The sequence below is a fragment of the Nicotiana sylvestris genome, chromosome 9 (assembly GCF_000393655.2).
Source record: "Nicotiana sylvestris chromosome 9, ASM39365v2, whole genome shotgun sequence".
NCBI lineage: Eukaryota > Viridiplantae > Streptophyta > Magnoliopsida > Solanales > Solanaceae > Nicotiana > Nicotiana sylvestris.
Genome location: NC_091065.1, coordinates 156,249,458 through 156,260,785, shown reverse-complemented (window position 1 = coordinate 156,260,785; position 11,328 = coordinate 156,249,458).

The following is an 11,328-nucleotide window of genomic DNA, read 5'->3' as shown; positions in this document are numbered from 1 at the left end:
ATCGTCTATGTGACTTGGACCGTAATGAAAACCCAAGCGTTGACCGATAATTTGGCCGAGAACCCAGTCGATGAAGATTACGAGACATTGAGAACTTATTTTCCTGATGAAGAGGTGGTACATATCGATGAACTGGAGCAGATTGAAAAACCAGGTTGGAAACTTTTCTTTGATGGGGCTGCCAACATGAAAGGAGTTGGAATAGGGGCTGTGCTTATTTCTGAAACAGGGCATCACTATCCTGTTACGGCTCAGGTTCGGTTTTATTGCACCAACAATATGGCTGAGTACGAGGCATGCATTTTGGGTTTAAGGCTAGCTGCAGACATGGATGTACAGGAAGTCTTGGTCTTGGGAGACTCGGATCTTCTGGTACATCAAATTCAAGGAGAATGGGAAATACCAGATTTGAAGCTCATACTGTACCGACAATGTTTGCATGATCTTTGTCAACGGTTTCGATCAGTGGAGTTCAGGCATATTCTGAGGGTCCATAATGAGGTTGCCGATGCTTTGGCTACCTTAGCATCAATGTTGCATCATCCGGACAAGGCTTATGTCAATCCTCTGCATATTCAAGTTCGAGATCAACATGCTTACTGTAACATGGTACAAGAAGAACTTGATGGTGAATCGTGGTTCCACGATATCAAGGAGTACATCAGAATGGGGATATATCCGGCGCAAGCCATGGGGGATCAAAAGAGAACAATTCGACGGTTGGCAAGTGAGTTTTTTTTAAGTGGAGGAGTTTTGTATAAAAGAACTCCAACCCTTGGATTGTTAAGATGCATAGATGCTAGACAAGCTACAGCTATCATGTCCGAAGTACATTCGGGAGTCTGCGGACCACATATAAGCTGATATGTGCTGGCAAAGAAAATTCTCCGAGCAGGTTATTATTGGCTCACCATGGAGCGAGATTGTATCAGTTTTATGCACAAATGTCATCAATGTCAAGTACATGAAGATTTAATTCATTCTCCGCCATCCGAGTTGCACACAATGTCCGCACCATGGCCTTCGTTGCTTGGGGTATGGATGTCATTGGACCAATTGAGCCAGCAGCATCCAACGGACAACAGGTTCATTCTAGTGGCCATTGATTATTTTACCAAGTGGGTTGAGGCTAAAACTTTCAAGTATGTAACCAAGAAAGTAGTGGTTGATTTTGTTCACTCAAATATCATCTGTCGATTCGGAATCCCAAAGGTGATCATCATGGATAATGGTGCTAATCTTAACAGTAATTAGATGAAAGATATATGTCAACAATTTAAGATTACACATCGCAATTCTACCCCATATCGTCCCAAGGTGAATGGAGCGGTCGAGGCAGCCAACAAAAACATAAAGAAGATACTTTGGAAAATGGCAGAAGGTTCGAGACAATGGAACGAAAATTACCATTTGCGTTGTTGGGTTATCGCACTATTGTCCGTACTTCAGTAGGTGCAACTCCTTATTTGTTGGTATATGGTACTGAAGCAGTAATACCTGCAAAAGTTGAAATCCCGTCCCTTTGGATTGTTGCTGAGGCTGAGATTGATGATGATGAGTGGGTCAAAACTCGTTTGGAGCAATTGAACTTGATTGATGAAAACGATTGGCAGTAGTATGTCATGGCCAGTTATATCAAAAGAGAATGGCAAGAGCATACAACAAAAAGGTGCGTCCCCGGAAGTTTGAAGTGGGTCATCAAGTGTTGAAACATATCCTTCCACATCAGGCTGAAGCAAAAGGCAAGTTCGCCCCGAATTGGCAAGGGCCATTCATTGTAACCAGAGTATTGTCCAATGGTGCTTTATGTTTAATAGATATCGAAGGAAAATACATAGACATGGCTATAAATTCTGATGCAGTCAAGAGATATTATGTATAATTTCTTTGGTATAATTGTTGATTGTTTGTATTTGGCATTATTTCGAAGATTGAAATGACGAAGGCAATTTGTTCTGCTATCTAAACACTTTACCCTTTTGTTCCCCCTTTTGAGCCTTATTTATTTCTTTCATACCCCTTTTTTGGAATCAATAACGGAAAAGAGAGAAAAGAAAGAAGAGAAAAAAGAGAAAAGAAAAGAAGTGAAAAGAGAAAGTATAACAACAAGGAAATTCATGTGTGAACTACGTTTGACCTGATTCCTGTTAAGGATACATAGGCAGCCTCATGGCTCGGTCATAGTAAAATAAAATATCAAAAGATCCCCAAGCAAGAAACTGGGGCAGAAGTTGTGATTGTGATAAGAAATCTGATTCCAAAAGTTGTAATTCTAACCCATTTGAGATGCTTGGAGCCTTTTCGATACCCTTTTCTTTCCAAACATATCCAAGAACCCACATGGTTGTCCAAAGAAAGACCTCCCGATCAGTCTTCGAGAGATGCCAAATCAAGCAAGTAAAGAGAATTCATATCAGGGGCAACACTCCGGTTTAAGCAAGAGAAATCAAAAAATGAGAGAGTCTTATCGGTGAAAACCTTCGCGGGCACCATGAGGCGAATAGGAATTTAGGAATAAACAAATGAGAGAGGTTTGTCGGTAAAAACCCTTCAGGGCACTGCAAGTCGAACAAGGTCCGTAAGTTGGCGGAAAGTAAAAATTGGGTTGTGGAAATCTTGGAGCACAAAGTAAAACAATTGGAAAAGAGATTGGTTAAATAGACTGGGCTGATTAATCCAAAATGCATACCATGATCATTGGTGCAAGTGACTCCACTCAGATAAGTTTCTTTTCCTATCTCCAACAGTCATCCAAATTTGTATTTTCTTCTTTATTCTTAATTCTCAAAATCATTGCATTTCATTGTTGTTAATTTTACTCCTCTAAAGCTCTTCCAAGGTTAGCCTTGTTTCAACAAATAAGAAGGAATGTCAAAGTGTACTACCAGATTCAAAATTGCACAAAGTAAAATGCGGCTAGGACATGCTAGAGATGGTATGATGAAAAGTGGGACATAGAGTGTGAGTAAAGGTTAAATCAGTGGAATGGTTCAGTAATGTCGTGGGAGATGTATGGTTTCGAATAAAAGGGTTAGAAGTTAAAAACAACAGCTGGGGATCCTGTGGTTAACGATCAGTTGGGAGGTCAAAACAATTCTCGACCAGTTCAAGGTAGTCGGTCAAAGCAAAGCATGGCAAAGTGAAAACCATTCCCAGCAAGAATGCCACAACTAACCACCACGTTTTAAACTGACAAGATTTTCTTTGATTTGAAACAGGGGCAAAGATGACATTTGTTTCAGGAAGCCCTCCATAAGGAAAGCAAGTACCAGGCAGGTTTGATCACAAAATTCTCAGGACCCTCCTGGAAAATGGGACCTAGGCTAAAATCCAAAACAATCATAAGGAGTAAATATAGCATAAATATACACCAAAGGAATATAAGTTGGCTTCAAAGTTTGCATAGGAGTTTTCAGGACCAGCCTGAATAATGGGACGTAACTTTAAGAATTCCATTAGATAAGTAAGTTCTGTTATAAGAGAGTATAATTTATCTATAAAAACATCATTCGTAAGATAGGCTCTAATTTGAAATTGCAGGACCCTCCTGGATAATGGGATGAAGTTTTAAGACCATGTGATATACAAGTTTCATTAAATCATGACTTTTAAAAATATAGCATAGCTTTGAAATTGGCATTTCATTAGAGATTTTCAGGACCCTCCTGGAGAATGGGATATAGCTTGCAGATTGTTAGAGATATTTGGTAAAAAGATTCAATTAACACTCACAGATGCGCCCGGTTACCAAACTGGAGTAGAAAATTTTCTTTTGTTTTATCTATTTTGCTGAAGTCAGATGCTCGTCTGAAGAACAGGGAAGAACAACACGGATATTAAAGATACAAAGCAGAGCATGACCAAGTAATCAGGGGCCCACCTGGAGAACAAGGGAAAACAAATCAAGTTGGAGGAAGATTGGCACAAGTATTGGTAATCAGGCGGCCACCTGGAGGAACGAGGGAGAACAAGTCAAAGAAAAACAGTTTCAAGAAGAAGATGGACCAAGTTTCAGAAATTAGGCATTCTCCTGGAGAACAAGGAAAAACAGATGAAATTAGCAATCAGGCGTCCACCTGGAGAACAAGGAAAGACGGTTGAAATATCAGCAATCAGGCATCCACCTGGAGAACAAGGAAAGACAGTTGAAATATCAGCAATCAGGCGTCCACTTGGAGAACAAGGAAAGACGGTTGAAATATCAGTAATCAAGCATCCACCTGGAGAACAAGGAACAACAGTTAAAGTATCAGCAATCAGGAGCCCACCTAGAGAACAATGGAGTACAGTTCAAGTAATCAGGAGCCCGCTTGGAGAACAAAGGGAAGAATCAATGCAAGTTCGTCAATCAGGAACCCACCTGGAAAACAAGGAGCAACAACTCAAGTTCAAGCAATCATGAGCCCACCTGGAGAACAAGGGAATACAATTCAAATTTCAAAATAATCAGGAACCCACCTGGAGAACGAAGGGAAGAAGCAATTCAAGTTCAAATAATCCGAAGCCCATCTGTAGAACGGAGGAAGGGCAACAATGGTTAAAGGAAGACATTTAAAGGTTCAGCAATTGGGTACCCGCCTGGAGAAAAGGGAAAGCATCTCAAAAATACACTTCAAGTCAGCAACAAAGGAACTTCTGAGGAAAGTACAAGTCAACAAGGCAACAACACGAATTACTCCACTCTTCGTGTTTCCAGGCAAAGAGGGGCAGCTGTGAGCACGTGATTTTTGCCTCACACGAATTACTCCAAAAGAATTCCCAAAATTAGGTCTTTTCTTTAATTATGTGTTATTCTAGGAATTACTGTGCGATTTTCCTGATTATTTACATGTTTTTGTGTGCATGTTTAATTTTGTTAATGCATTAAAAAATAAAAAAATATAGCATCTGCACTTAGGATTTGATTTTTTTACATTTTTCGGGTTAATTTAGTAAATTGTTGTTTTACAAAATGAAGAAATCACAAAAAGTAACGTATTTGCATTTTAGTGTTTAATGCCAAAATTTTATGATTTTCTTTTAGTTTGGTATTTAATTATTTGTGATAAGTATTATTTAAAGTTAATTAGTATTTTTTAAGTTAATTTGGGTTTTTAATAATTTAATTTAGAATTTTAGTTTTAATTTTGAAAAATAGTTTGGAAATAAATAGAAAAGGAAAAGAATTAAATAAAAGAGAAGGAAATCAAATTTGGGCCAAATTCAATTTAATTCAAGAGGCCCAAATCAAATACACCTGAAACCCGCCCCAGTCCAGCCCAAAACCAGCCCCCAACCCGGTCCGTCTCCAGCCTCATCCAAACGATGCCGTTTCAGGCATTTTAATCTGGACCGTTGAATTAGTTTGATCAAACGGTCCAGATTCTCAACCATTATTCGTCTCACCCACAACCCGACCCGTCCCCTGACCTAGTTCGGTCTCCCACTTAAATCAAACGATGTCGTTTAAAACGGCCTTTGATCTAAGCCGTTGATTTCACCCACATGAAACGACTCGTGTTAATCCCCCCATTTAATATACCCAATTCCCTTACACCCCCCCCTCAGAACCCCTCAACCCCTTCGTCTCTAACCAAACCCTAGAGACGCCGCCACCGTACCCTCACCGCCTTAGGGTGGCGGCGCCGGCTCCGTTCACCACCAAAATCACACTGTATAACCACCTCAACCCCCTCTTCTCAAAACCTTACTCTGTTTCCCTCAAACATGGCTCGAGCTCTTCGAATCTTCAATCTAGGTTTTCAATCCCTAAAAACCATAGCCAAGTTCGTTCATCCCTTGAGATTTTCTTAGAGGTCAAGATTCATTTAATCCTGAACTAACGTTGTTCGCTTGTTCTTGACAAAGAACAAGCAGATGACGTTACTTGAGGATTAAATTATAAGAGCAGTCAAGTTAGAAATTTGAATCGGTAAGTTTCTTTTTCTCTCTTCGTCCAGTTTTTGTTCGTTTATTCTTTTCCTCCTCTTTTTCTTCTTTAATTCTTCGAATGACATGAATTTCGTCTAAACTTGTTGAAAATTTTGAACCTGGTCATTCCCTTTAGACTAATCTAGGGTCCATTTTTGTTAGTTTTTCGGTCCTTCTTTTTCAAGTTTGCTATTTGATATTCTTCGTTTTCTTAATGTTATTTTAAATTATTGGCACTTTTTGATTAATTATCTTGAATTCTACCTTTGTTAATATGATTAATTTAGTTTGATTCCAGTTTGGTATTTAGCTTAAAAGAAAATCAATGATTAGTTTGTGTTTTAGGATTTTGTGATTGCTTCTCACTCGAATTAGTCATGTTTGGGTTTCTGATTCTTGGTTTATGCTTTGGGTTCAAGATTGACCCGTCCTTTAGGTATGAACTATTGGTTCAAAATTGACTCATTGTTAGTTTTAGGCAGAAGAAGTAATTAACAGGGGGTTGTGAGGGGTAGCTTGAGAATTGTTTAATAAAAAGGGTGTTCACCTACTTAAGAAACTTCTAATGGATGGTAGGGTTAGAATTGCACAAAAAGTGGATAATTAAAAATTAAAAAGATGAATTGATGATGGTGAATGCACTAAGTTGAATGCCTATTAAAGGGGCTGAAAATTAGAGGATAAAGACACAAGAGCAGTCTGGTACTCTGAATACTGAAGGATACATAGTGGATAGAAGAGATTCTGAAAATACTGAAAATGAAGAAGAACATTTTCTGAAAAATACTAAAAGAAATACTGAAGAGATTTTGAGAGAGTTTAAAATTCCCAGAAAATACAGTATACTACAAAGGAACTACTTTTCCATTGATCTTCCTTTGAATCTGGAGGTTTTTGACATTTCGAAACAGTTTCTGATTTCTCTTTGGTATCGAATAAATGGTTTAAATCTGGTTTTTGAAAGTTCTGGGTTGAGTTCTGTTGCCTGGTTACTGTTCCATTGGATTTCATGAATTGATTTCATTGTTCAACTGGTTGAATCTGGGCTTTACTGCTCCTGCTGCCTGTTTCTTCCTTGCTGAATTAATCCTACTGTTGCTTCATAACTTCCAGATTTTTGTTGTTTGTTTGCTATATTCAGGTACACATTACTAATTCTGAAGATATAGAAATGGATCATGTGATTTGAAGAAATGGAGATCCTTGCACTTATTAGATGTCTTATGTTCTTTGTTTTCTTTCAATATGCTTAATTGTTTCTCTGTTTCTTTTAGCATGTGTAAAATGAGGTCACACTAGTAATATTTGATACCTATGGTGAAGACTGTAATGAGAATCTTCTTTGTGCTTGTTAATTTAGTTTGTGTTTAATCATTTCCCATGAATTTGGATCACTGTACTGTTATGAGACTAATGTGAATCAGCAAGTACAACTTTAAGATTTTTCTGTTGAGCAAAATATGGTACTCTTGGTATTAGGATCTAGAGTAGTCTTCATATCTTCATGATATATGGACATATTTACAATACAATTAAGTGTTCTGATGCAATCTGAAAATAGAAGCTGGCATGTCTTGATAGTAATGCTATTAGGATGATTGGTTATAAGACTCTATGGAAATTTTATTTAGCATTTCTAGTTTCAGTAATAAGTGGTGATGCTCCTGATTTTCAAATCTATGCAGTTTGAATGTATTTAATCATGAGATTTATTCTTGTATTGAAAGACATAGCATTTTCTTATTACTTTTTCATCATAAAAGCTTGTCATGTAGTTAAAAGACTAGGGGTCTAATATCTTCAAAAAAAGGTCGTCTGCCTTGTCTTCAGACATAGGCTAAATGCCAAGGCTTGAGGCTGGTGGGTTTAATTTGAAGCACAGGAAAATTAGCCCATACCCATGAAATATTGCTTCCATGAGAGTTCAAAGCCAGATCCCCGGGTTTCAGTATTTGCCCATGGGCTCGAAAAATCTGATTAGTTCAATAGCACTAGGATTTCGATGGAAGTTTTGTTTACAAATATTAATTCAACTTTCAGGGGTTTAAAACTTCAATTAATCTGTGTTTAAATGATTTTGGTACAATTTATTGACTTGTGGTTTGGGCTCTACGGTTAGTTCAGTCAGTGAGAGGATTAGAATCAGACTTGGGCTTATTCCGATTTTGGGCCCAAAGGCATCTGCAACGAAGAAGGCTTTACATTTTACCATTTGGGCCATTCGTCACTGGCATTAATTATCAAGTTTTAGATTAACATTTCATAGATGAATGGAACCCAGGATCCTTTAATATTCAAGCAATCAAATCTCTTACATTAGTGGAGATGAGCGATATTAGATAATGAAAATAGCTTATGGCCCCTTCAAATTTTTTAGTTTTCCTTTAAAATAAGTCGAGGTGCACCGCGCCAAATAAAATTTCAAATGCGCGGCCCTCATTTATTTATTTCTTTTAAATCCTTAAAACTCGAGGCGCGCCGCTTAGCAAATTTCCCATGTCCCTCGCAAAGTTAAAAATGTGTAGTTGCTTTAGGCGCGTTATTTTAATAATATTACCTTTATAAACTCGGGTGTGCATTTCATGTGACCCAACTCCAATTCTCAACAACGTTAAATAAAATGAGTCCTGGGCCACGAGTGCATTTCATGTGGCATGGTTCAAGGCGTGTTTTAAATAACGTTGAATCTTCCTAAAAAATAATAAATAAAAGCGGTTTTAAAGTAAAAATGCACATAGGTTTAAAAGTGTACCAAAATCAGATAATAGGCCAATAATAGCAGTTGAGCGACCGTGCTAAAACCACGGAACTTGGGAATGCCTAACACCTTCTCCCGGGCTAACAGAATTCCTTACCCGGATTTTTGTATTTCGCGGACTGTAAAACAAAATCAATCTTTCCTCGATTCAGGATTTAAATCGATGACTTGGGACACCATAAATCATCCCAAATGGCGACTCTGAATATAAAATAGATAATCTCATTTTGATTGTAACTTTAATTGGAAAAACTTCCTTATATCCCTTCCGGTGTAGTAAAAAGGAGGTGTGACATAGTGCCCTCGACCCTTCATCAAGTCCTGAAGTTCCCAATATCGGAAAGAGTCAAAACGGTGTACGGTGAACAACTCGCTACCAAAGAAATATTTGTAATCGACGAAGTGATACCAGTATTGGTGCTTTCATCAACGAAGGGATCAGAGTCGAAAGGAAAACAGGAAGATAAATAACAACACATGCATCGACCTCGACTCGATCGGAGGAACAAAAAATTATCAAGGATGACGATTATATGATACCTCGAACCTTCATAATCCCCGATGATTCTAATGCAATGAATTCGATGGTCGAGGAGTTGGAGCAAGTCATACTGATCGAGCATCTGCCCGATCGAAAAGGTATACCTCGGCACGGGGTTAACTCCCGAGCTTAGGAAAAAACTTATTCTATTTCTTTTTAGTTAACATAGACTTTTTTGCTTGGTCACATCTCGATACGACAGGGATGCCACCAGATATCATCACCCATCGACTAAGCTTGGACCCGAAGTTCGTCCAAAAAAGCAAAAAAGATGATCCTAGTCTGAGGTTAAACATACATTTATCAAGGACGAGGTAACCAAACTTCTTAAAATAGGGTTCATTCGGGAAGTAAAATATCCTAAATGGTTAGCAAACGTAGTGGTGGTCCCTAAGAAGGAAAATAAAATTTGAATGTGCATAGACTATAAGGACTTGACAAGGCCTGCCCTAAGGATTCATTTACTTTGCCGAATGTCGATCGCATGATTGATGCCACAGTCGGCCATGAGATTCTTAATTTTCTCGATGCCTACTTTGGGTACAATCAAATACAGATGAACCCGAAGGATCAGGAAAAGACATTGTTTATCACTAAATACGACACCTATTGTTATAACATAATGTCGTTCGGATTAAAAAATGATGGTGCAACTTACCAATGCCTAGTAAATCGAATGTTCGAAGAACAAATAGGAAAATCTATAGAAGTTTATATTGATGACATACTAGTTAAGTCCCTGCGGCTCGAGACCTACAATCATGGCCTCATACTCGACCTCATTGTTAGTTAACTTCGAAGTTCTAATAGACTGTCTAATTGTGTTACAAGTAGGAGGCTTCATAATGATGCCCAGCCCGGACCCTTTCACGTTTGAGCACCATCCGTGAAGAAGGTCCACACCCCCGATGGCGCACCCAATTTTAGCAATAGTTCCTTTTCGACCTCGGGTACGAAGTCTGCCAAGATCTGAGGCTTGATGGTTGTTCGGGGTTGATACTCAATATCGTACCCGCTGAGTTCTACGGCCTATTTGGCCAACCACCCCGAAAGTTTGGGTTTATGCAAATATTACGAAGGGGATAGGTAGCTATAGCACATATTGGGTGACATTGGAAATATGGTTTTAATTTCCTAGAGGCGCTTATTAAAGAAAGCGCTAATTTCTCTAAGTGTGGATATTGGGTCTCGGCCTCACATAAGGTCTTACTAACATAGTAAACAGGGAATTGCATACCTTGCTCTTCTCAAACTAGGACCTCACTTACCGCTATTTCCGAGACCGCCAAGTATAAGTAGAGTCGTTCGTCCACTTTTGGGGTGTGAAGCAATGGAGGGTTCGACAAGTATCGTTTCAGTTCTTCTAAGGCTTGTTGGCATTCCGGGGTCTATGCAAAATTGCTCTTCTTCTTTAGTAGCGAGAAAAATCGGTTACTTCTATTTGAGGACCTTGCAATGAATCACCCTAGGGAGGCTAAATGTGATTCCCTACTTGTGGTTAACCAAGTCAACAACACTTTCGATGTCCGAGAAGATCGAATGCATAGATACTTGGAAAAGATACAATATCTTTACATCGATTTAAGGAGTTAACCTTACAATACATACCTCGATAAAAAAATAGCGAGGCCGATGCCCTTGCAAACTTGGGGTCATCGGTCAAAGATGACGAGCTTAACTCGGGGACCGTTGTACAACTTTCGAGATAGGTAATCGAAGAAGGCCATGCCGAAATAAACTCTACAAGTTTGACTTGGGATTGGAGAAACAAGTACATTGAATACTTAAAGAATGGGAAACTTTCATCCGATCCGAAGGAGTCAAGGACTCTACGCACAACGACAGCACAGTTCCCTTTGGTCAAGGATGGAACCTTATTCAGGAGGACGTTCAATGGGTCGTTGGCGATATGTTTGGGACCAGGAGAGACCGACTACGTCCTATGGGAAATTCATGAAGGCACTTGTAGGAACCACTCCGGTGCTGAATCACTAGTTCACAAAGTCATCAGAGTAGGGTACTATTGGGCAGATATGGAATAGGATACAAAAGAGTTCGCTCGAAAATGTGATAAATGTCAAAGGTATGCACCGATGATTCACCAGCCAGGGGAGCAGCT